General features: G+C 48.1%; 12 pseudogenes; all 12 read right to left on the bottom strand.

Annotated features, from left to right (window-relative positions):
• Positions 1 to 9,041: 9,041 nt before the first annotated feature.
• LOC143990883 (5S ribosomal RNA) lies at positions 9,042 to 9,160 on the bottom strand (annotated as a pseudogene).
• Positions 9,161 to 9,269: 109 nt separating this feature from the next.
• LOC143990936 (5S ribosomal RNA) lies at positions 9,270 to 9,388 on the bottom strand (annotated as a pseudogene).
• A 106-nt stretch (positions 9,389 to 9,494) lies between these two features.
• LOC143990917 (5S ribosomal RNA) lies at positions 9,495 to 9,612 on the bottom strand (annotated as a pseudogene).
• Positions 9,613 to 9,719: 107 nt separating this feature from the next.
• On the bottom strand, positions 9,720 to 9,838 carry LOC143990434 (5S ribosomal RNA; annotated as a pseudogene).
• A 107-nt stretch (positions 9,839 to 9,945) lies between these two features.
• LOC143990742 (5S ribosomal RNA) lies at positions 9,946 to 10,063 on the bottom strand (annotated as a pseudogene).
• Positions 10,064 to 10,171: 108 nt separating this feature from the next.
• LOC143990805 (5S ribosomal RNA) lies at positions 10,172 to 10,289 on the bottom strand (annotated as a pseudogene).
• A 331-nt stretch (positions 10,290 to 10,620) lies between these two features.
• On the bottom strand, positions 10,621 to 10,739 carry LOC143990422 (5S ribosomal RNA; annotated as a pseudogene).
• Positions 10,740 to 10,846: 107 nt separating this feature from the next.
• Positions 10,847 to 10,964, bottom strand: LOC143990739 (5S ribosomal RNA; annotated as a pseudogene).
• A 108-nt stretch (positions 10,965 to 11,072) lies between these two features.
• On the bottom strand, positions 11,073 to 11,190 carry LOC143990944 (5S ribosomal RNA; annotated as a pseudogene).
• Positions 11,191 to 11,300: 110 nt separating this feature from the next.
• LOC143990618 (5S ribosomal RNA) lies at positions 11,301 to 11,419 on the bottom strand (annotated as a pseudogene).
• A 108-nt stretch (positions 11,420 to 11,527) lies between these two features.
• LOC143990808 (5S ribosomal RNA) lies at positions 11,528 to 11,647 on the bottom strand (annotated as a pseudogene).
• A 108-nt stretch (positions 11,648 to 11,755) lies between these two features.
• Positions 11,756 to 11,874, bottom strand: LOC143990896 (5S ribosomal RNA; annotated as a pseudogene).
• Between the last annotated feature and the right edge of the window lie 14,295 nt (positions 11,875 to 26,169).

Below are 26,169 nucleotides of genomic sequence, written 5' to 3'. Positions count from 1 at the left end.
CCTATACTGCAGCAGTCCTTCATTGGTATAGGGACTGACGTACAGTCTGCTAATCACTAACACACAACCTGCTTGGTCCACAAAAGTTCTTATAAGGACTGGTAACTTGGTATAGGGTGCTACGGTACATAGGCCTGAGTGCGTTACAGTCTGCTGTTCTGTAAGGACCGCTATCGGTCCACAATACATAGGGTTGCCGTGCACTACTGCTGACCGCTGCCCTATACTGCAGCAGTCCTTCAGCGGTATAGGGACTGACGCACAGTCTGCTAAACACTAACACACAACCTGCTTGGTCCACAAAAGTTTTTATAAGGACTGGTAACTTGGTATAGGGTGCTACGGTACATAGGCCTGAGTGCAGTACAGTCTGCTGTTCTGTAAGGACCGCTATCGGTCCACAATACATAGGGTTGCCGTGCACTACTGCTGACCGCTGCCCTATACTGCAGCAGTCCTTCATTGGTATAGGGACTGACGTACAGTCTGCTAATCACTAACACACAACCTGCTTGGTCCACAAAAGTTCTTATAAGGACTGGTAACTTGGTATAGGGTGCTACGGTACATAGGCCTGAGTGCGTTACAGTCTGCTGTTCTGTAAGGACCGCTATCGGTCCACAATACATAGGGTTGCCGTGCACTACTGCTGACCGCTGCCCTATACTGCAGCAGTCCTTCATTGGTATAGGGACTGACGTACAGTCTGCTAATCACTAACACACAACCTGCTTGTTCCACAAAAGTTCTTATAAGGACTGGTAACTTGGTATAGGGTGCTACGGTACATAGGCTTGAGTGCGGTACAGTCTGCTGTTCTGTAAGGACCGCTATCGGTCCACAATAGATAGGGTTGACGTGCACCACTGCTGACCGCTGCCCTATACTGCAGCAGTCCTTCAGCGGTATAGGGACTGACGTACAGTCTGCTAAACACTAATACACAACCTGCTTGGTCCACAAAAGTTCTTATAAGGACTGGTAACTTGGTATAGGGTGCTACGGTACATAGGCTTGAGTGCGGTACAGTCTGCTGTTCTGTAAGGACCGCTATCGGTCCACAATAGATAGGGTTGACGTGCACCACTGCTGACCGCTGCCCTATACTGCAGCAGTCCTTCAGCGGTATAGGGACTGACGTACAGTCTGCTAAACACTAATACACAACCTGCTTGGTCCACAAAAGTTCTTATAAGGACTGGTAACTTGGTATAGGGTGCTACGGTACATAGGCTTGAGTGCGGTACAGTCTGCTGTTCTGTAAGGACCGCTATCGGTCCACAATAGATAGGGTTGACGTGCACCACTGCTGACCGCTGCCCTATACTGCAGCAGTCCTTCAGCGGTATAGGGACTGACGTACAGTCTGCTAAACACTAATACACAACCTGCTTGGTCCACAAAAGTTCTTATAAGGACTGGTAACTTGGTATAGGGTGCTACGGTACATAGGCTTGAGTGCGGTACAGTCTGCTGTTCTGTAAGGACCGCTATCGGTCCACAATAGATAGGGTTGACGTGCACCACTGCTGACCGCTGCCCTATACTGCAGCAGTCCTTCAGCGGTATAGGGACTGACGTACAGTCTGCTAAACACTAATACACAACCTGCTTGGTCCACAAAAGTTCTTATAAGGACTGGTAACTTGGTATAGGGTGCTACGGTACATAGGCTTGAGTGCGGTACAGTCTGCTGTTCTGTAAGGACCGCTATAGGTCCACAATAGATAGGGTTGACGTGCACCACTGCTGACCGCTGCCCTATACTGCAGCAGTCCTTCAGCGGTATAGGGACTGACGTACAGTCTGCTAAACACTAATACACAACCTGCTTGGTCCACAAAAGTTCTTATAAGGACTGGTAACTTGGTATAGGGTGCTACGGTACATAGGCTTGAGTGCGGTACAGTCTGCTGTTCTGTAAGGACCGCTATAGGTCCACAATAGATAGGGTTGACGTGCACCACTGCTGACCGCTCACCTATACTGCAGCAGTCCTTCAGCGGTATAGGGACTAAGAGTTTTGTCACAGGGTCATTTAAAAAATGACATGCAGAGGAAGAGGCAGGCCCTTCCGCAGGGGTGGTAGGGGTAGGGCAGGAGCAACAGGCTTGAGCCAAAGTGGGAAGTTGCAGAAGGTGCGTTCAATTACTTTAAAGGATGCACCAGACTTGGTTGAGTGGCTCGCTCAGCCTTACTCTTCTGCACCCTCCTCATCCTCTCGATCTGCACCCTCTTCTTCACTCTCTGCTATGTGCACCCCCAAAGACACTACCACCAACAACACGACCACCACCACCACCACCACATACCTTCCGCTTGAGTCACTGGAATTATTTTCCGATCCATATCAAGAGGACATTTCTGATGCGCAGCCACTCTTGGTATTGGATCAGGAAGAGGAGGTAGCAACAAGCGCTACTCAGCAGTCTGACGCCAGTACCCAGATCAGCCCAAGGAGGAGGTTGGTCCCCGGTGTTGCTGCCTACTCTACTTATAGCGGTGGGGAAGGTGACGTTGATGATGACGTGTCTAGTGATGTCACGTGGGTGCCCACAAGAGAGGAAGAGGAGGGGAGTTCAGAGGGAGATATGGACCAGCAGATAGGGAGGAGAAGCAGCAATGACTTACATTGCACAGCAGGGACAAAGCAGACTGCAAATGTATCAGGAGCGAGTCATCGACCATGTACGGTCACATCTGGCGCTCCCAGGACACCGGCACATGGCTCCGCAGTGTGGGCTTTTTTTAACGTGTCCGCTGCTGACAATAGCGTTGCCATCTGCAATCTTTGCAGTCAACGCGTTAGTCGCGGTAAGCCCAATACTCACCTAGGGACGACCGCCTTAAGAAGGCACATGAGCAGCCATCACCGAGCCCAGTGGGAGCAACGGAACACACAAAGCCACACTGCAGGCTCTCACCGTCCAGCCTCGTCTTCTACTTCTCCTTCTCCTCTCTCCTCACAATTGTCCTCCACTCCACCTTCCATCACGCCAAGCTCACATTTTTCTGCAAAAAGGCAGGCTTCCGTGGGCCTAATGTTTGAGCGTAAAAAAATGATGACGCCGGATAACCCTCTTGCCCAACGGTTGGCGGCTGGCTTGTCAGAACTCATAGCCCGCCAACTACTGCCATATAAACTGGTGGACTCGGAGGCCTTTCGCAAATTTGTGGCCATTGGAACACCACAATGGAAGGTCCCAGGAAGGAAGTATTTCTCAGAGAAGGGCATCCCAGAGCTATATGGCCATGTTCAGCGGCAAGTGAATGTATCTCTGGCACACAGTGTCGGTGCCAAGATACATCTGACCACAGACACGTGGTCTAGCAAACACGGGCAGGGAAGGTATATCAGTTTTACTGCCCACTGGGTGAACCTTCTGACGGCCGTCAAGCATGTAACCCGTGGCACCCGTGTAGATTTGGTTTTACCGCCACGGATTGCATGCAGGCCTGACTCTTCTTCTCCTCCTCCTACTCCATCCTCCTCCCTCTCCTCCTCAGCTGCCTCCTCCTTTTCCGCTGCTAGCGTCTCTTCCACTGCACCGCCCAAGCTCCCCAGAACCTATTCCACATGCCAGGTGAGACGTTGCCATGCCGTGCTGCGTCTGTTGTGCCTGGAAGCAAAGAGCCACACTGGCCCGGCACTCCTTTCAGCTTTGCGTTCACAGGCAGATGAGTGGCTAACACCGCTCAATTTGACAGTTGGTAAAGTGGTGTGTGACAACGGTGCCAATCTGCTTAGCGCATTGAAACAGGGCAAAATCACGCACGTGCCGTGCATGGCACACGTCTTAAACTTGGTCGTGCAGCGATTCCTTGTCAAATACCCTGGGGTCCAGGACATCTTGCGGCAGGCAAGGAAAATCTCGGCCCATTTCAGAAGATCTTACACGGCCATGGCTCGCCTTGCTGACATTCAGCGGCGACACCATCTGCCGGTCAGACGTCTTATTTGCGATTGCCCGACGCGATGGAACTCAACCTTCTATATGCTTGATAGGCTGCTCCAGCAGAAACGTGCAGTTAACGTCTACCTGTATGAACTCTGCGAAAGAAACGGTTCTGGGGAGCTGGGTTTTTTTTCACCGCGCCAGTGGCTGCTCATGCGCGACACATGCAGACTTCTGCGGCCATTTGAGGAGATCACCAAACTGGTCAGTCGCAGCCATGGCGCCATCAGTGACATGGTACCTTATGCCTTCTTTCTGGAGCGTGCATTGCGTCGTGTCATTGATCAGGCTGTGGAGGAGCAGGAGCGGGAAGATGAGGAAGTCGCAATGCTGGATGAATTCCCAGGGGGGGCTACTCTATCTGAGACAAGTCAACAACAGGAGTCTGATGAGGAGTCAGAGGAGGATGGTGCCGGGGCGGATGAGCAGGAGCAAGAAGAGCATGCTTTAAACCTTTCTGGGATCCCTGTTGTGCGAGGATGGGGAGAGGAGAATGAAGAGGACGACATTATCCTGGATGATGAGCAGGAGCCAGGCCACCACACCGCTTCCACTTTAGTGCAAATGGGGGCCTTCATGCTCCAGTGTTTTAATAGGGACCCCCGTATAAAAAGCATGAGGGTCAAGGACCAGTACTGGGTGGCAACGTACTTAGACCCCCGGTACAAACACAAAATGGCGGAAATGTTACCGCCGTCGCAGAGGGCTGTCAGAATGCAGCACTTCCAGGCCTTGCTTCGAGAAATGCTGCATTCTGCTTTTGCGTGCGCTGGCAGAGGAGCAATTCCCACTCCCAGAGAAGGATTTGCGGGTACCAATCCAACAGCGCCTGCAAGAAGAGGCCGGTTTGAAGATGTGTTGGTGACTTCGGATATGAGGTCATTCTTTCAGCCGACCCATCGACAGGTGTCATCCGGATCCAGCATCAGGGAACGCCTAGACCGTCAGGTGTCCGACTACATTGGGTTAACGGCCGATGTGGACGCTCTGAGGAGTGATGAACCCCTAGACTACTGGGTGGGCAGGCTTGACCTCTGGCCAGAGCTTGCCCAATTTGCAATCGAACTGTTGGCTTGCCCCTCATCCAGTGTCCTGTCCGAAAGGACGTTCAGCGCAGCAGGGGGGATTGTGACCGATAAGCGTACTCGCCTAGCTCACCACAGTGTTAACTACCTCACATTTCTAAAAATGAATGAGGCATGGATCTCGGAGGAATTCAACACATGTGATCAGTAGACCATGTATATGTCTATAAACAATTTTTGGAATCAAGCACACAGACCTTCTTAATTCATTTGGCTCACTTCCCTGACCCAAAAAAGCACACCGTACTATATGCCCCTACCCTCCTCTTTGAAGAGGTTGAGCGGTGTCATATTTCTACTGGGGCTGCTTATTATGAGGGGTTCCCACCATCCCTGTGCTGTGCTGACTTCCTCCTGGGTGTTCTTATTATGAGGGGCTCCCACCATCCCTGTGCTGTGCTGACTTCCTCCTGGGGGTTCTTATTATGAGGGGATCACACCATCCCTGTGCTGTGCTGACTTCCTCCTGGGGCTGCTTACGGTGCTGCTGTCAGCGCTGTATGTCACGGAGCTGCTGTCAGCGCTGTATGTCACGGAGCTGCTGTCAGCGCTGTATGTCACGGAGCTGCTGTCAGCGCTGTATGTCACGGAGCTGCTGTCAGCGCTGTATGTCACGGAGCTGCTGTCAGCGCTGTATGTCACGGAGCTGCTGTCAGCGCTGTATGTCACGGAGCTGCTGTCAGCGCTGTATGTCACGGAGCTGCTGTCAGCGCTGTATGTCACGGAGCTGCTGTCAGCGCTGTATGTCACGGAGCTGCTGTCAGCGCTGTATGTCACGGTGCTGCTGTCAGCGCTGTATGTCACGGAGCTGCTGTCAGCGCTGTATGTCACGGAGCTGCTGTCAGCGCTGTATGTCACGGAGCTGCTGTCAGCGCTGTATGTCACGGAGCTGCTGTCAGCGCTGTATGTCACGGAGCTGCTGTCAGCGCTGTATGTCACGGTGCTGCTGTCAGCGCTGTATGTCACGGAGCTGCTGTCAGCGCTGTATGTCACGGAGCTGCTGTCAGCGCTGTATGTCACGGAGCTGCTGTCAGCGCTGTATGTCACGGAGCTGCTGTCAGCGCTGTATGTCACGGAGCTGCTGTCAGCGCTGTATGTCACGGTGCTGATGTCAGTGCTCTGTATTACGGTGCTGCTGTCAGTGCTCTGTATCTCCTGCACCCTCTTGTTTGCCTACCCTGGTCCCTGACCTTCCCTCTCCTCCATTGCCTTCATTAGCTCCATAGTCCTGAATTGTCAGAACAATTTCCCAAATAAAAAAAAAATGCTTGTAGTTATCGATCCCAAATTCACCTCATACATGTATTATGCTATTGTCCAGGTGGTGGGACTACGTGCTACCCCCTAATAATTACCCCGTGGCCGCAAATTCGACCTAAAGGTTTGCGAAATTCGCCTCCCATTGAAGTCAATGGAGCCCGCGGCGAACGGTCGTTTTCGCGAACGTTTGTGTCCGTTCGCGTTTCGCGTTCGCGAAACGTCCCGTCGGAAGTTCGTCCATCACTACTTATAAGTACAAAATGACCCCAAAATAACCAATGACCCCGGAAGCACTTGGCACTTCCGGTCACATGTTCCGGAAGTGTATATATTAAAAACTCCTCCATGTATATTTATTAACCTTGCATATAGCATCATCCCCATCAGAAATGCCCGCCAAATATCCAAAATATAAACGAGACTGTGAATATTTGGATATGAAAGATTTTCCACATCTTGAGCATAAATTAGCATCCGTCCTGTGTCATAACCAAGCCTCGTTCTGATCACGAGGCCTGGCCATCCAAACACCAGCATGCAGCACAGTCAAGCCTCGCTCTGATTATGAGGCCAGGCCTCATTAGCATCCATCCTGTGTCGTAACCAAGCCTCGTTCTGATCACGAGGCCTGGCCATCCAAACAACAGCATGCAGCATATTCAAGCCTCATTCTGATTATGAGGCCAGGCCTCATATTAGCATCCATCCTGTGTCGTAACCAAGCCTCGTTCTGATCACGAGGCCTGGCCATCCAAACAACAGCATGCAGCATATTCAAGCCTCGTTCTGAAAACCAAGCCTCGCACTGATTATGAGGCCAGGCCTCATATTAGCATCCATCCTGTGTCGTAACCAAGCCTCGTTCTGATCACAAGACCTGGCCATCCAAACAACAGCATGCAGCATATTCAAGCCTCGTTCTGAAAACCAAGCCTTGCTCTGATTATGAGGCCAGGCCTCATATTAGCATCCGTCCTGTGTTGTAACCAAGCCTCGTTCTGATCACGAGGCCTGTCCATTCAAACACCAGCATGCAGCGTAGTCAAGCCTCATTCTGAAAACCAAGCCTCGCTCTGATTATGAGGCCAGGCCATCAAAACTCCGGCATACAACGTAGTCAAGCCTCACTCTGAAAGCGAGGCCAGACTGTCACAGCTGCGGTTTAGCCAGCAAAGACTTCCCAGGACCAAGCCTCGCTCTCAGAATGAGGCCCAACCCACGGACTGACTGCAACAATCATTATCAAGCCGCATACTGCCTGCTTGTGTGTATATGAACCCGCCCCACATAACCTCCCAATAGGGGGCGTCAAGCAACTCCATAGCAACAGGGGGATGCCATACATATCACATACAGCGTCTGCCGGAGTCATGGTCTTAAGGGGGGCATCAATATAAACTTTACACATATTTAGTAGATATACCAAGTATATATATATATACAGATATTCACATGAACATATTCACCATAAGGGAAAAAAAAAGGAGGAGAAAAGGGGAGATAAAACATTTACTCCACCTCAATAGGGGGTCATTAATTTCTCAAAAAAATCACGCTACTAAAACAAATTAAAACAATTGGCCACCAATCAAATAGTATTCCCACCAATTACCATTTGTATTGTATCAATAAACCATTGTAGTAAGTACATCATGCAATCACTACAAATTAAATATACATAGTTCAACTGAATAACAATCGATTTTAATGCAAATGTAGATCAATCAGGGGAGGGCCAATGAACAACTAAAAAGATATTATAAAAAAATAAAAAGTTGTTATTTTGTCCTTATGCTTGATTAATAAATGCATTTATGTCTAGCTCCACGTTCATTCCAAAAGGATGATAAGTCTGTAGCTCATAGATCCAGAATGTTTCAAGTCTTGAAACACCCCTGGTGTTAGCTCGGCCCCTCCATGGTGCAATATATCTGTCTATGACCAGATACAGAGTTCCCATAGGATTTTGAGCATGGTGTTGTCGATAGTGACGCAGAACAGTATGTTTCACGCTCCCGAGTTTTATTAAGTTAATGTGTTCCGACACACGAGTGGTGAATGATCTTATAGTTCTACCTACATACTGTATGCCACAAGGACAAGTCAGTAGATACACTACATTTATTGTGGCACAGGTGCAGAACTGTTTGATCTTATAAGTGCGGCCCGTTACGGTAGATTTAAATTCCTTAGTGCTGCTATTATGATGACAAACCGTACACCTTTTGATTGGATAGTAACCTGTCCAATTGTAAAAGAACATAGGTTTTACAGGGGGGTTGATGATAGAGGGGGCAATCTTACTTTTCAATGCAGGTAAACCCCGGTAGACCACCTTAGCATCCGAGATCAGATGAGATCAGGAACATTCTGGGTGATGTGGCCATAGGCGATCTTGCTGGCCACTCTCAACCCTCTTGACAAATGCCAAGATGGTCACCTTGGCAAACAAGCAGAAAAATAAAACAGGTCATCGACACCAAAAAAATATATATAAAAAAAAGCCTACGGCACTGGGTATTCCCTGGCAGTCTTCAAAAGCGGTCTCCCATCCAGGAGCTAATCAGGCCCGACCCTGCTTAGCATCAAAGATCAGACGAGATCGGGCACATTCAGGGTGATGTGGCCCAAGGCAATCTTGCTGGCCACTCTCAAACCTCCTGAAAAATTCCAAGATGGTCACCTCGGCAAACAAGCAGAAAAATAAAACAGGTCGTCGACGCCAACAACATATAAAAAAAGCCTACGGCACCTGGTATTCCCTGGCGGTGACCCATCCAGGTACAAACCAGGCCCGACCCTGCTTAGCATCGAAGATCAGATTAGACTGGGCGCATTCAGGGTGATGCGGCTGTAGTCGATCTTATTGGCCACTCTCAACCCTCTTGACAAACGCCAAGATGGTCACCTCGCCAAACAAGCTTAAAAATAAACCAGGTCGTCGACGCCAAAAACATATTAAAAAAAAAGCCTACGACACTTGGTATTCCCAAGCGGTCTCTCATCCAGGAACTAACCAGGCCCGACCCTGCTTAGCATCGAAGATCAGACGAGATCGGGCACAATCAGGATGATGTGGCCGTAGGTGATCTTGCTGGCCACTCTCAACCTTCTTGAAAAAACACAAAGATGGTCACCTCGGTAAACAAGCGATAAAATAAAACAGGTCGTTGACGCCAACAACATAAGAAACAGCCTACAGCACCTGGTATTCCCTGGCGGTGACCCATCCAGGTACTAACCAGGCCCGACCCTGCTTAGCATCGAAGATCAGACGATTTCGGGTGCATTCAGGGTGATGTACAGTAGGCAATCTTGCTGGTCACTCTCAACCCTCTTGACAAACGCCAAGATGGTCACCACGGCAAACAAGCAGAAAAGTAAAACAGGTCATCAACGCCAACAACATATAAAAGAAAGCCTACGGCACCTGGTATTCCCAGGCAGTGTCCCAACCAGGTACTAACCAGACCAGACCCTGCTTAGCATCCAAGATCAGATGAGATTGGGTGCATTCGGGGTGATGTGGCCATAGGCGATCTTGCTGGCCACTCTCAACCGTCTTGTCAAACGCCAAGATGGTCACCTCGGCAAAACGCAGAAAAATCAAATAGGTGGTCGACGCCAACAACATATTAAAACAAAGCCTATGGCACCTGGTCTTCCCAGGCGGTCTCCCAACCAGGTACTAACCAGGCCCGACCATGCTTAGCATCCAAGATCAGACGAGATCGGCGCATTCAGGGTGATTTGGCTATAGGCAATCTTGCTGGCCACTCTCAACCCTCTTGATAAACGCCAAGATGGTTACCTCAGCAAACAAGCAGAAAAATAAAACAGGTCGTCGACGCCAACAATATATAAAAAAAAAGTCTACGGCACCTGGTATTCCCAGGCGGTCTACCATCCAGGTACAAACCAGGCCGACCCTGGTTAGTATCCGAGATCAGACGAGATCGGGCACAATCAGGATGATGTGGCCGTAGGTGATCTTGCTGGCCACTCTCAACCTTCTTGAAAAAACACAAAGATGGTCACCTCGGTAAACAAGCGATAAAATAAAACAGGTCGTTGACGCCAACAACATAAGAAACAGCCTACAGCTCCTGGTATTCCCTGGCGGTGACCCATCCAGGTACTAACCAGGCCCGACCCTGCTTAGCATCGAAGATCAGACGATTTCGGGTGCATTCAGGGTGATGTACAGTAGGCAATCTTGCTGGTCACTCTCAACCCTCTTGACAAACGCCAAGATGGTCACCACGGCAAACAAGCAGAAAAGTAAAACAGGTCATCAACGCCAACAACATATAAAAGAAAGCCTACGGCACCTGGTATTCCCAGGCAGTGTCCCAACCAGGTACTAACCAGACCAGACCCTGCTTAGCATCCAAGATCAGATGAGATTGGGTGCATTCGGGGTGATGTGGCCATAGGCGATCTTGCTGGCCACTCTCAACCCTCTTGTCAAACGCCAAGATGGTCACCTCGGCAAAACGCAGAAAAATCAAATAGGTGGTCGACGCCAACAACATATTAAAACAAAGCCTACGGCACCTGGTCTTCCCAGGCGGTCTCCCAACCAGGTACTAACCAGGCCCGACCATGCTTAGCATCCAAGATCAGACGAGATCGGCGCATTCAGGGTGATTTGGCTATAGGCAATCTTGCTGGCCACTCTCAACCCTCTTGATAAACGCCAAGATGGTTACCTCAGCAAACAAGCAGAAAAATAAAACAGGTCGTCGACGCCAACAATATATAAAAAAAAAGTCTACGGCACCTGGTATTCCCAGGCGGTCTACCATCCAGGTACAAACCAGGCCGACCCTGGTTAGTATCCGAGATCAGACGACATCAGGCACATTCAGGGTGATGTGGCTGTAGGCGAACTTGCTGGCCACTCTCAACCCTCTTAACAAACGCCAAGATGCTCACCTCGGCAAACAAGCAGAAAAATAAAACAGGTCGTCAACGCCAACAACATATTAAAAAAAAAAGTCTACAGCACCTGGTATTCCCAGGCGGTCCCCAATACAGGTACTTTCCAGGCCCGACCCTGCTTAGCATCCGAGATCAGATGAGAACAGGCGCATTCAGGGTGATGTGGCCGTAGGCAGTCTTGCTGGCCACTCTCAACCCTCTTGACAAAAGCCAAGATGGTCACCTCGGCAAACAAGCAGAGAAATAAAACAGGTCATCGACGTCAACAACATATCAAAAAAAAGCCTACGGCACCTGGTATTCTCAGGTGGTCTCCCAACCAGGTACTAACCAGGCCTGACCCTGCTTAGCATCCGAGATCAGATTAGAACGGGGTGCATTCAGGGTGATGTGCCCGTAGGTGATCTTGCTGGCCACTCTCAACCCTCTTGACAAACGCCAAGATGGTCACCTCGGCAAACAAGCAGAAAAATAAAACAGGTCGTTGACGCCAACAACATAATAAAAAAAAGCCTACACCACCTGGTATTCCCAGGCGGCCTTCCATCCATGTACTAACCAGGCTTGACCCTGCTTAGCAACCGAGATCAGACGAGATTGAGCGCATTCAGGGTGAAATGGCCTTAGGCAATCTTGCTAGGTATGTAATCAGGGCACTGATAATCAGTGCCCAATTACAATTGAGTGCCCACCAGTGCCAGCAATCAGTGGCCAAAAGTGATGCCAGTCAGTGCTGGCTATCAGTGCTGCCCATAAATGCCCATCACTGCTGCCCATCAGTGCCGCCAATCAGTGCCCACCAGTGCCACCCATCAGTACTCATCAGTGCCACATATCAATGCCACCTATCAGTGTCCATAAGTGTGGCATATTCATGCATCCTCATCAGTGCAGCCTCATCAGCACCCATCAGTGAAGGAGAAAAATTACTTATTTACAAAATTTACTGACAGAAACTAAAAAAAACTTTTTTTTTTCAAAATTTTTTGCCTTTTTTAATTTCTTTTAGGAAAAAAAAACAGGAGTGATTAAATCCCACCGAAAAAGAAACCTCTATTTGTGTGAAGAAAATGATAAAAATTTCACATGGCCGTGCAATTGTCATTCAAAGTGTGACAGCACTGAAAGCTGATAAATGGCCTGGGCAGGAAGGTGGTGAAAGTGCCCGGTATTGAAGTGGTTATGGACCCTGCTTTGTGCACTGGTCCAAATCATTTGCTGGAGGGGGGGGGGGGATTATGGTTTGGGGTAGTTTTTCAGGGGTTGGGCTTGGCCCCTTAGTTCCAGTGAAGGGAACTCTTTAGGTGTCAGCATACCAAGACATTTTGGACAATTTCATACCCCCAACTTTGTAGGAACAGTTTGGGGATGGCGCCTTCCTGTTCCAACATGACTGTGTACGATATATACAGTGGCAAAGAGGCTCCTCTGCACAGAATCACGTACCTGTAGGTGACCTCAACAACCCCATTTCTGCCGTAATTGGACACAGAGGGAGGCAATCAGTGGGTCCAGCAGATGAGATCCGATTGTTACCACGAGAGACAGAAAGGTGATCTACCTATGTAAACCAGGCAGAGTGCCGTTCTGTGAGGAGGGGAAATAGTGATGCTGTGTTTCTCTAAACAGGAACATGGATCTCTTCCCACACAGTAAGCCTTCCCACAGTACAAGGACCTCCCCCACACAGTAAGCACTCCCTAGACCAGTGATGGCAAACCTTGGAACCCCAGATGTTTTGGAACTACATTTTCCATGATGCTCATGTACTCTACAGTGTAGTTGAGCATCATGGAGAAATGTACTTCCAAAACATCTGGAGTGCCAAGGTTCGCCATCACTGCCCTAGGAACACATTTAACCCTTTAATCGCCCCTTGATGTTAACCCCTTCCCAGCCAGTGTCATTAGTACAGTTACAGTGCATATTTTTAGCACTGATCACCATTGACCACTTCAGCCCCGCAAGGTTCACTTTCGCTTTCTTTTGGTGGTATTTGATCACCTCTGCGGTTTTTATTTTTTGAGCTATAAACAAAGAAAGACCGACAATTTTGAAAAAAAAAATAAAAAAAATTCAAAAATCAAATTTCTTCATCAGTTTAGGCCAATATGTCTTCTACATATTTTTGGTAAAAAAAAATCCCAATAAACGTATATATAGATTGGTTTGAGCAAAAGTTATAGCTTCTACAAACTAAGGGATATTTTTATGTAATTTTTATAGATTTTTTTAAACTAGTAATGGTGGCGATCTGTGATTTTTAACGGGACTGCGACATTGTGGCAGACAGAGCAGACACTTTTGACATTTTTTGGAGACCAGTGACACCAGTCCAGTGATCAGTGCTAAAAATATCCACTGTCACTTGTGGCAGCACGCAGGTAAAGTCACCTGGTTGTATCCAGGATGGGAAATATGTGTGCCCTAGATTCAGGCTTTATGCAGACCTTTACAATTAGAGGGGAAGAGTTAATGAGCCCAGCTGAAGTAAGTGGGCTCATTAAGACCTCTACAAAAAACCCCAGCATGCTTAGGGAGATGCTCCATCCTGGAACCAGTTTTGTGTGTTGTATAGACTGGGGAGTGTGAGATCTGTTCTGTGCGGTGAGTTAATGCCTGTGTGGCAAACCTCTACAACAGGGACAGGGACTGGGGCAGCACAAGGCTGCTCTCAGTTGTTAGACAGGGAATCTAAGTGTGTAGTTAGAGGTCAAGCTGACCAGGATTTATTTTCATGTTTTATTTTTTTGTTTGGCTGTTATATGTATCACTGCATGTAGCATAAATAAACTGCATCTTTTGTTTTTTTGCACCTACAACGCTGTCTGCTGTGCCTGATTTTGTGTTGTGAACCCATCCAGGGGGTCACACACACCCGCTGCCGAGCTAACCCCTCACAGTTGGTGGAGAATTTTGGCAGTTTTTTTTCAATTTTTTTTAAAGGCCAGCATGGAGGAGATACTGAGACAGCTGGCTCTAGCAAATGCAAACCAGCAGCAAGCAAATGCAAATCAGCAGCAAACAAATGCAGCTTTACAAAAGAGCATTGCAGCTCAACAACAGAGCCTTGCAGCCCAGCAGAAAGCTCACCAGCAGAGCCTGGAAGCTCAGCAACAAGCACAACAGCAATCTGAAGCCCGCTTTATAGACCTATTGCAGAAACAAGAGCAGAATTTTCAACAGAAAATAGAGACATTAATACAGCAACGTCCGCAGACCAATGAAGCAAGTGGTTACAATAATACCGCATCCTTTGGTGTGAGCCGTTTATTGCCAAAAATGACTGGAGAGGATGATCCGGAGGTGTTTTTGACCACATTTGAAAGGACTGCTGAAAGGGAAAAGTGGCCTAAGGAGCAATGGGCTGGACTGGTGGCCCCTCTGTTAACTGGGGAATCGCAGAAAGCTTATTATGACCTAGAGCCTGACCAAGCAAAAGACTATGTGGTGCTAAAAACAGAAATATTGGCACGGCTGGGTGTCACCCTGGCCGTCCGGGCTCAGCGTGTGCATAATTGGACTTTTCAGGTTGGAAAACCCCCCAGGTCTCAAATGTATGATCTCATTCACCTGAGCAGGAAGTGGCTGCAGCCAGAGACTTTGACCGCACCAAACATTGTGGAACGTGTTGTTATGGATCGTTTCCTGAGAGCTCTTCCTACTGCCATCCAAAAATGGGTAAGCCATGGAGACCCAGAAAATGCAGATAAACTTGTGGACCTGGTTGAGAGGTACTTGGCTACAGAGAACCTGACCACCTCTTCCAGGGACTCACGGACTTTCCACCCTAAGACCAGATCATTCCCAGTGGCGGGTAAGATGACTCCAAGGGGTGAGGGTGGAGAGAGTGAGAGGGTGGGAGTTCTACCTAAGGTCTGGCGGGAGCAGCCCAGGAAGCCCATGCTGCAAGAGACAGCGAAAAAGATTATTTGCTACCGCTGCCGGCAAGAGGGACATATTGCAGCAAATTGCCCCGTTGTGGATGAGCCTATGCAATGTGACTTTATAACGGAGAGACGTCAGTCGCTGTTTGCGACAGTTGCATGCACTGCCATTCGGGGACCTGAGAAACATTTATGTAAAATGTGTATTAATGGTAGAAATGTTGATGTGTTGCTGGATTCAGGTAGCCTGGTAACATTGATAAAAGCTGAACTAGTTACTACAGAGGTCTCTGGGAAGAACAGGGTGGCTGTTATTTGTGTGCATGGGGACACCCGAGAGTATCCTGTAACTTCAGTGTTTTTTGAGACCCCCAAAGGTAACCTCTCTCATCAGGTGGGGTTAGTGTCTCACTTACCACATGATGCTATTGTGGGAAGGGATTTTCCAAAATTCTGGGAACTCTGGGATTGTCCTGAGCCCCCCACTGGTGCCCCTATAAACCAGGAAGATGACCAGAATTCCTCTGGGAGTGGTGAGGACTCTCCTGAATTTCCCTTGTCGGTATTGGCGGGGGAAACTCGAGAATCTGGGGAGGAGCCAACATCCTCAGATGAAAACATGCCGTCTGTGGAGTTTTCGGATCTTGAGGTTCACAGGGAAAATTTTGCCACAGAACAGTTAAAAGACCTCACCCTAATAAAGGCACGGGAAAATGTGGTGAAAATAGATGGCGAGTTAGTGAACCCAGATAAGACTTGCCCTTATCCTTACTTCGCTATGGAAAGGGACCTGCTGTATCGAGTGGCTCAAAGGGCAGAAGAAACCATTGAGCAACTTGTAGTGCCCAAACCTTACAGGAAGTTGGTGCTAGAATTGGCCCATGGGCACATTCTGGGAGGCCATCTGGGGACAGAGAAAACCAGAGAGAGGATATTGCAGAGATTCTATTGGCCTGGGGTCATGAAGGAAATAGAAAATTATTGTTCCTCCTGCCCGGTGTGTCAGAAGTCGGCACCTATGCCACATTTCCGTAACCCGCTGGTACCTCTTCCTATCATTGAGGTCCCCTTTGAAAGGATCGCAATGGATCTGGTAGGTCCGATAATGAAGTCCGCCAGGGGGCATCAGTACATTTTGGTTATATTGGACTATGCCACCCGTTATCCGGAAGCAATTCCTCTTCGAAATACCTCGGCCAAAACCATAGCCAAAGAGCTATCTCTTGTTTTTAGCCACGTGGGTATTTGTAAGGAACTGCTTACGGACCAAGGTACACCCTTTATGTCCCGGGTTATGAAAGAATTATGCAAGTTGTACAAAGTGAAGCAATTGCGTACATCTGTGTATCACCCCCAAACAGATGGGTTGGTTGCAAGATTCAACAAAACCCTAAAACAAATGTTAAAGAAGGTGGTGGATAGAGATGGAAAGAATTGGGACTGTCTAGTACCCTATCTAATGTTTGCCATTAGGGAGGTACCCCAATCCTCTACGGGTTTCTCACCCTTCGAGTTGCTCTATGGGAGACACCCAAGAGGGCTGCTGGATATCGCCAAGGAAACTTGGGAAAATGAGAGTTCTCCTCACAGGAGCGTGATTGAGCATGTCGCCCTGATGCAAGACAGAATTGCACAGGTAATGCCAATGGTAAAGGAACATTTAACCCAAGCACAGTTAGCACAGCAGAGAGTGTACAACCGTGGGGCCAAGACCCGTACTTTTTCCCTGGGGAATAGGGTCTTGGTGCTAGTCCCTACGGTTGAAAGCAAATTTCTGGCCAAATGGCAAGGTCCATATGAAGTAATTGAAAAAATTAGTGAGGTGAACTACAGGGTTAGACAGCCAGGAAGGCGAAAGCCGGAGCAGATCTATCACGTCAATCTGCTAAAAGCCTGGAGGGATAGGGAATCCCTAGTCGCAGAGACTTTGTCACAAGCACAGCCTGATTGCTTAGTTCCTGAGGTTGGAATAGCAGACACCTTATCGAAACCCCAACAACAGGAGGTTAAAGAGTTTGTACTTCGTAACAAAGAGATTTTCTCTGAGCTTCCGGGACAAACATCTGGCGTAGAGCATGACATTATCACCCCGCCAGGAGAAAGGGTAAAACTAAAACCTTATAGAATACCAGAGGCCCGACGGGAGGCAATATGTGGGGAGGTTCAAAGGATGTTGGAATTGGGTGTGATAGAGGAGTCCCAGAGTGACTGGTCCAGTCCTATCGTACTAGTGCCCAAACCTGATGGGAGCTGGCGATTTTGTAACGATTTTCGACAATTAAATAAAGTTACAAAATTTGACACCTACCCCATGCCGCGTATAGATGAGTTGATTGACCGGCTGGGAACAGCCCAATATATGACAACTCTTGATCTCACCAAAGGCTATTGGCAAATTCCCCTGGCCGAGTCGGCCAAGGAGAAAACTGCGTTTGTAACCCCAGATGGGGCATTCCAATATAAGAGAATGCCGTTTGGGTTACAGAATGCACCGGCAACATTCCAGCGGAAAATGGATAAGATTCTGAGGCCCCATCAGAAATATGCTGCAGCTTACCTGGATGATGTGATTATCCATAGCACAGACTGGGTCTCACATTTGCCAAAAGTACAAGCAGTCCTAGACTCTATCCGGGAAGCTGGGTTTACGGCCAATCCAAAGAAGTGTACCATTGGACAGGAGGAGGCCAAATATCTTGGGTACACTATTGGGAGGGGGGTGATAAAACCCCAAGTCAATAAAGTCGAGGCCATACAGAGTTGGCCACGTCCCAACAGCAAGAAACAGGTACGAGCCTTTCTGGGAATCGCTGGCTATTATCGACGATTCATTCCCCATTTTGCTTCTCAGGCTGTGCCCCTCACCAACCTGACAAAAGGGAAAGAGTCGGTCATGGTTAAATGGTCCCCAGAGGCTGAAGAAGCATTTCAGTCCTTAAAAACAGCCTTATGTAGCCAGCCAGTGTTGTACTCACCAGACTTCTCTAAGGACTTCGTGGTACAAACTGATGCATCAGACGTTGGGTTAGGAGCAGTGTTATCCCAGGTCTGGAACGGGGAAGAGCACCCAGTTATTTACCTCAGCAGGAAGTTGAAGTCCCATGAGGTAAATTACGCCACGATTGAGAAGGAATGTTTAGCAGTGAAGTGGGCTCTAGATTCCCTTCGCTACTATCTGCTAGGTAGGCACTTTGACCTGGTGACTGATCACGCTCCTTTAAAGTGGATGGCTCAAAACAAGGAGACCAATAGAAGGGTAAATAGGTGGTTCCTGGCCCTACAAGAGTTTAACTTTACAGTTAAGCATCGCCCTGGTGTTAAAATGGGGAATGTGGATGCTTTGTCTCGGATACATGCGTGTCTGACTGCTTGTGTTACAACCCCAAGGTTGAAACAAGAGGGGGGGGTATGTGGCAGCACGCAGGTAAAGTCACCTGGTTGTATCCAGGATGGGAAATATGTGTGCCCTAGATTCAGGCTTTATGCAGACCTTTACAATTAGAGGGGAAGAGTTAATGAGCCCAGCTGAAGTAAGTGGGCTCATTAAGACCTCTACAAAAAACCCCAGCATGCTTAGGGAGATGCTCCATCCTGGAACCAGTTTTGTGTGTTGTATAGACTGGGGAGTGTGAGATCTGTTCTGTGCGGTGAGTTAATGCCTGTGTGGCAAACCTCTACAACAGGGACAGGGACTGGGGCAGCACAAGGCTGCTCTCAGTTGTTAGACAGGGAATCTAAGTGTGTAGTTAGAGGTCAAGCTGACCAGGATTTATTTTCATGTTTTATTTTTTTGTTTGGCTGTTATATGTATCACTGCATGTAGCATAAATAAACTGCATCTTTAGTTTTTTTGCACCTACAACGCTGTCTGCTGTGCCTGATTTTGTGTTGTGAACCCATCCAGGGGGTCACACACACCCGCTGCCGAGCTAACCCCTCACACACTGTACTAGTGACAGTGGAGGGGAAGGGGTTAACATCAGGGGCGATAAAAGGGTTAAACTTATTCCCTAAGGGGTGCTTTCCAACTGGGGGGGTTACTGTGACTGGGGAAAGAAAGAGATCAGAAACACAAGAATGCTATCTTTCCCTCACAGATTGGCAATGTGCCTTGTTTACATAGGTAGACTGCCGTTCTGCCACTCCTGTGAACAACCAGCTGGTCCCGGTGGACATCACGTCCCGTTGGACCCGCTGATTGGCTCCCACTGTGTCCAATCACAGCGTGAGCGAGTCACGTGCGCCCCCCAAACCTTGTGCACTAAATCACGTACGGGAACGTGATTTCGCACAGCCGGGCTGGCCTGCCACAGTATATATGCGTGGAGCGGTCTGGAAGCGGTTAATTCCACTGGTCCCCAAAAAAAGTGTCAAAAGTGGCACTTAGTGTTTGATTTATCCACCATTTACTTATTTATTTTTTTACCAAAAATATGTAGCAGAATACATATTGGCCTAAATTACTGAAGAAACTTTTTTTTTTTTTCCATTTTTTTTATTGAATATGTTTTATAGCAGAAAATTAAATTTGTTTTTCCCCAAAATTGTCAGTCTTTTTTTTTGTTTATATTGCAAAAAAAAAAAAAAATGAATTAAAAAAACAAAAACGCAGAGGTGATCAAATACCACCATGAGAAAGTTTTATTTGTGGGGGGAAAAAAAGGAAAAGGACAATATTTGGACACGACGTCGCTCTTATTGTATGCAAATTTGCGTTCGTGGCTTGAAGGGGTTACTTTTTTTTTTTAGAACGGGCGTTTGGCTTTTTAGTGATAACATCCAAAGGCGGCTAAAAGCCGTTCAAGAGGGGGCGTCCAACCCCCCCTCCTGCCGCTCTTCTTGTCCCACTGGTAGACCTGAGCCACCAGTCGGCACGTCCGCCACCTAGGCTGAGACCTGAACAAAGCCAGATTTGGTTTGGATCAGGTCTCCGATGTAAAATCCCAATAGCACCGATTTATAAAATAAAAATAACGGGGCGCATGCGCGAAGCCTAACATGGAGGACGCTTCCTGCTAGAGCTCCGCACTCCACGCCGCCGCCTCGGGACCTCTGCACCGAACCGAGCCCACTCTAACGTCCACACTGAGCTCTATCGCCGCCTCACTTGCCCCAGCACCAGGTGGAATGGTGCTGACAGGCCACCGGGGTAAGAATAAGCCGAAACCAATCAAGGAAGCCCTCGCCCGCGCCTCGTCTAAAATGGCGGCGAAGGCCCCTGCCAGTCAGCGTGCGGCCTCCATACCCAGCCGGGTGACGTCAGACAGCGAGGAAGATCATGGGGACAATGTGCTTAACCCCGTCGGTTCTCCCCCGCTACCATCGGGTAGGATTCCGAGTGACTTTCTTAAACACATGGAGACCATGCTACAGAAAGCTCTGAAAGCTACATCAGAGCAAATTACGGACAGGTTCTCGAGAGAAATACGTGATATCGGCCAGCATACCGCTGCTCTGGAGTCTAGGGTCGACGACATGGAGCTCATCCTGCAAGAGCATGCCCAGGAACATGCTGCCCTCCGAGAGGAGAATGCAACTCTGCTTTCACGTTGGGAGGATGCAGAGAACCGCTTGCGCAGGTCCAATCTGAGAATACGGGGGATCCCGAATCAGTGGACGACATTCAATCCTTCACAACTGCCCTGTTTCAAGAGCTTGACCCTGGCGTACCAATCGAATGTCTAGAACTCGATAGGATTCACAGGGCCCTTACCCGCCGTCAGGCGGACGGTCCGCCACGAGACATCATCGTCAAGCTGCACTTCTTTCGCACAAAGGAGCAGCTCCTTACTGCAGCTCGCAACAAGGAATCGCTACTATTCCAGGGACACACGTATCAGCTTTTCTCAGATCTTTCTTTTTTCACTCGTAATATTTGGCATGTTTCACGTGGGGTATTGATATTTATCACGGATTTATTGTACATTTTAGTATTGCACGCATAGATTTTATTTGTCACATTTGTGCACAATTGTATTATTGCACGCATAGATTTTATTTGTCACATTTGTGCACAATTGTATTATGTTTATGGTTCATATTTACATGTAATATTTTTACCTGAATTATTAAGTAGTTCACATATTTAAGGTATTCATGTGATTAAGAGTGCATAAGGTAATCACCCATTTAGGTTTATCGCACCTGAGACAATACTTTATTTTCCAGCCAGCATGCTGGTAAATTTTTAACAATTTATACACATATATTTTTGAGTTTTTACTTCCCACCTACAGTTTATATTTTATACTTTATCCCAACACTAATATATTGCACACCAACTCTTACACACCGGATTAATGTAACAATTTCAAATTTAATTTAGCACATTAATTAAGTTTCTGATACACAGGTATAGCGCCAGATCTATTCATAGCACTCCTTTATCTAACATTTTCCACCCCACCAGGTGGATAGTAATAGAGGCAGCTCTTACCTACTTTCCTTTTTTATATTTTATGTGGATTCGCTCATAAGTTCCTTAGCGCAACCTACCCCTTTTATTTTTATTTTTTTTCTCAGATCTGGCCCCCCTTACCATCGCCAAGCGCCGGGCCATGAAACCGCAGCTGCAAGTCCTACTCCAACACCATCTGAAGTACACCTGGAGATTCCCGTTCGCCATTCAATTCGCATATCAAGGCCAACACCACACCTGTTCATCCCCGGAGTCGTTGCAATGCTTGCTGGAAACCCTCCACCTTGTCCACCCCGACCAATACTCTGAGACCAGCTTGCCTCGCACTCCAGCCCATCGGCAGCCCATCCTTACTCGGCTACACCACTCTGCAACCAACCGGGCCCTCTGTCCGTCCACAAGGGAACACCATCAAGATCAACAGATGGCACTGTCTCCACTCCCAAGTCTCGCCCGCCACGTTGAAGCACCTGCTTTGTTTTTTTTTTGTTTTTTATCTTTTTTTTATTCACTTGATCCACTATGCTTCCTTTTGTACTTTATAGGTTTCGGACAACTGTGCGGAAGATGGACATTGGTCTCTACCCCAGAGAGTTTCTTCCACCGAAACCTTGTGACCTGCTGTTCATTATGTACTTTTATACTTACAACGCACTCCCATGCTGCTTGAGGGTCTCGTAGATCGAGACAATTCCTTCTCCCTTGCCTCACCTAACTGTTTCTCTACCCCCTAGTGGAGTGCTTAACCACCCTAATTCAGGAGATAACCCTACCCGTGCCTGATACTATATCGGGTTCTTGCGCTCTTTTGGTTCCTGGCCTGATTCACTTTGTCTGGATTTTGAGCTCCAGCCTCAACTATAGTTTGGTCTCTTCAACTCAATTTTGTACTCTGACTTACTTTTATGCTTTTTTTGTCTCCTCTTTTACTTTAGTCCTTATCACCACTTTTGTTTTGTTTTTATTTTCGCTCGCTGGCACTTCATGCTTGCTGCACTAGTGGATGAAATTGTTTAGACATATTTGTATCTAAAGTGTCATCATTGTTCTATCACATGACTATATGTGTTAGCAGCTTACCAAGTAACCGCTGCATACCTCATCCCTTCTCCTACTACTCCCTTCCCCTCCCATCCTCCCTTTGTCTCCCACCCCTTTCCCACTCCCTCCCCCCCCTTTTCTCCTCCCTTCCCCCGCCCTACCCCCACCCGCCTGACCTTTCCCCCTCTCTCTCCCTGACTCCCCTCCTTTCCCCTCCCATGCCCTTGCCACCCTCCCCTCTTTGGCTCCCTTCCGGCCCTCCTTATCCCCCATTCCCCTCCCCCAATTTCCTGATCCCCCTGACCCCCTACCTCCCCTACTAGGGGCCCTTCCCTGACCTCCACTATGAGGTATTATTCTGTCAGGAGTATTTACACTTCTAAGGTTTTATTGGTGTTATGTTAAGTGACCTGTACTAGTTTTGTTCTCTACCGATTTTGTGTCTTATACTGTATACATGTAATGTTGTCCCTGTGGCGGCGGGGAGCAGTCACTGCTCCCCCGTCTTTCAATGCACCCTCTCCTGGGCCACTTTTCCTGGGCCCCGGAGACTGAGCATTGCTTGGTTGGGCGATTCAGCCTGGCTCCTATGTGCTCTTACCATTTCATGGATCGCCCTGCAAACAGAGCTTTATTTCTCTTCTTCTTTTTCTATTGCTTCTTTCTTCCCCCGATAACACTTCCCCCGCTCCCATTGGGTCGGTCGGCTCCCATACTCCCACCATTACGCTATATTTTTCCTTTCACTTACTACATATGGCTCCTCTGAATATACTCTTCCTTAATGTTAAGGGTCTTAACTCCCCCAAGTAGAGGGTTAAGGCCTTTCCGAAATTTCCAATCCCTGAAAGCTGGGATTGTGGCCTTGCAAGAGACCCACTTCGCTGCATCCCAAACCCCTAAATTTTTTAGTTCTCGCTACCCCCAGATCTTCACGGCCTCTGCCGCCTCAAAACATAGAGGTGTACTGATAGCGTTCCATCACTCTTTACCATTCACCCTCACAGCGGAAATAAAGGACCCGGAAGGTCGCTATATAATTCTAGTAGGCCTACTCCAAGACACCAAAACCACATTAGTTTCATATTATGCCCCCAATGGCAACCCCAATCCTTTTTTCTCACACCTCCTACAGGTTATCAAATCTCACTGTAAAGGTACACTCTTTGTTTATGGTGACTCTAATTTGACCCTACACCCCCACCTAGATAAGTCACCATATACGCCCGGGCACTATTCCCTTTCTGCCCAGTTTCGAAAACAGCTACAGACGGCATCTCTCCTCGACACCTGGAGAGAGTGTAATCCCCTGAAAAGGAACTATACATTTTATTCATACCCACACAGATCCTTCTCTAGGATTGATCACATCTTAACCCCCGTAGCCTCCTTTCCAGTCATGCTCCAATCCACTATTTGCCCAGTTCCCTGGTCCGACCACTGCGCAGTACTCACTACTATCGCCTCATTGATCCCCCGGGCCAGAGATGGGGCCTGGTGCATGAATGAGGCACATCTCACCAACCAATCCTACTGTCTTGACATTCGCCACGCTCTTACGGAATACTTGCATCATAATACAACCCCGGAGATTTCTCCGGTTCTCCTCTGGGAGGCACACAAACCCGTAATTCGGGGTAGTTGTATCTCACTAGCCTCACATCTCAAAAAGGATCAACGGATTAGACAACAAAGACTAGAAGCAGACTACCACATGCACTTCCTCCAATTCCAAAATTCACCTACAGAATCCCACAGGCTTATCTTTGAAAAAAACAAACTGGAACTGGATCTTCTGTTAGCCGAATCAGCAGATAAGGTTGTCCGTAGGTCTAGCCACACAATATACACTAAAGCTAACAAACCAGACACCTTTATGGCCCTGCGTCTTCGACAGCCTGACAGGATCCGCAGACCAATTCGACTTAAGCTGGCTAAGAACTCCCACACCAGTAATCCCGTTAAAGTGCTGGCTGAATTCCGTGAGAGGTTGGCTGATCTATACTCAGACAAAACCCAGTTCTCCCCTCAGCATGCGGAGTCCTTGTTTCAGAACCTGCCCATTCCTGAATTATCACACCTGGCCAGGGAGTCTATTGACAGCCTGATCACGGTTGAAGAAGTACTCATGGCCATAAAATCCCTCAAACCCCACAAACGCCCTGGCCCAGACGGTCTGCGTAGTAGCTACTACAAAAAATTCTCAGATATATTAGCTCCCCTTTTAGCCAACTCATTTAACGCCCTACTGCGGCAGCAGGCCTTTGGCAGAGACACCCTCGCAGCTACGATAGCTATTATCCCCAAACCTAATACTGACAACACCCTGTGGTCTAACTTTCGTCCTATATCTCTGCTTAATGTGGATATTAAAATTTTATCCAAAATCCTTGCACTACGACTTAATCCAATCATCGGCAATTTAATCCACAAGGATCAAGTGGGGTTCATTCCCCGTAGGCAGGCTAGTGATAACATTTGTCGTGTTATTCTATTACAGCACCTAGCGAAAACACGTTCAGTCCCCATGCATCTCCTGTCTTTGGACATTAAAAAAGCATTTGACACTGTCTCTTGAACATATCTGCACTTTATTTAGAAACGCTGGGGTTTTGGCCCTCACTTCCTCCAGTGCATTACATCGTTATATACTGACCCCCAGGCTTCAGTAAAATACTCTGGGTTCTGTTCCCAAAGCTTTCCAATACGGAGGGGGACAAGGCAAGGATGTCCCTTATCACCACAGCTCTTTGCTTTGGCAATAGAACCCCTAGCTGCACTGATCCGGGCGAACCCTGATATCCAGGGATTGGAGATTGCCTCTACTGCCCACAAGTTATGTTTATTTGCGGACGACGCTTTATTGTTCATTACCTCTCCACACACCACCATCCCTAATCTACTCCGCCTTCTTGACAAGTTTGCTAGGGTTTCTGGCCTAGAAGTCAATCAAGCCAAGTCCAGGGCCCTCAATGTGTCTCTGCCGGAGGCCACCGTTGCACTCCTCCAGAGAAATTTCCAATTTCAATGGTCCGGTTCTTCCATCCCATACTTAGGCATCAAGTTAACCAGCAACCCCATAGATCTGTTTAATATGAATTATCTCCTGATGCTGAAGCACCTTTCGTCTTTACTCCGCGATTGGCGTCCCCTCTGCATTTCCTGGATGGGACGTATCGCCGCTGTCAAGATGTCCCTACTCCCTAAACTTTTATATCTCTACAGGGTTCTCCCTATACCAGTACCCCCTTACTTCCACCGTATAATTCAGGGCCAAGTATTTAATTATATATGGGGTCCCACGAGACCCAGGATAACACGATCCGTTCTACTTCGTCACCACAGAGCCGGGGGTCTGGGTGTGCCCAATTTTCACCATTATTACCATGCTGCCCGGTTAGCTCAAATAACACTTTACCACGCCAAATTTGAAATCCCTATATGGGTGAGTCTGGAAGCAGTAGATCTCCACCCTATACCCTTAACAAATCTCCTCTGGCTCTCTTCTGCCGCTCGATGCCCCATAACCAACTCCTTAACCTTACACTCACTGAAACTCTGGGATAAGTTGTGCAAGC

This window comes from Lithobates pipiens, unplaced genomic scaffold (genome assembly GCF_037356315.1).
Source record: "Lithobates pipiens isolate NorthernLeopardFrog02 unplaced genomic scaffold, aLitPip1_a1.2 Scaffold_18, whole genome shotgun sequence".
NCBI lineage: Eukaryota > Metazoa > Chordata > Amphibia > Anura > Ranidae > Lithobates > Lithobates pipiens.
This window is presented reverse-complemented; position numbering and strand designations above follow the sequence as displayed.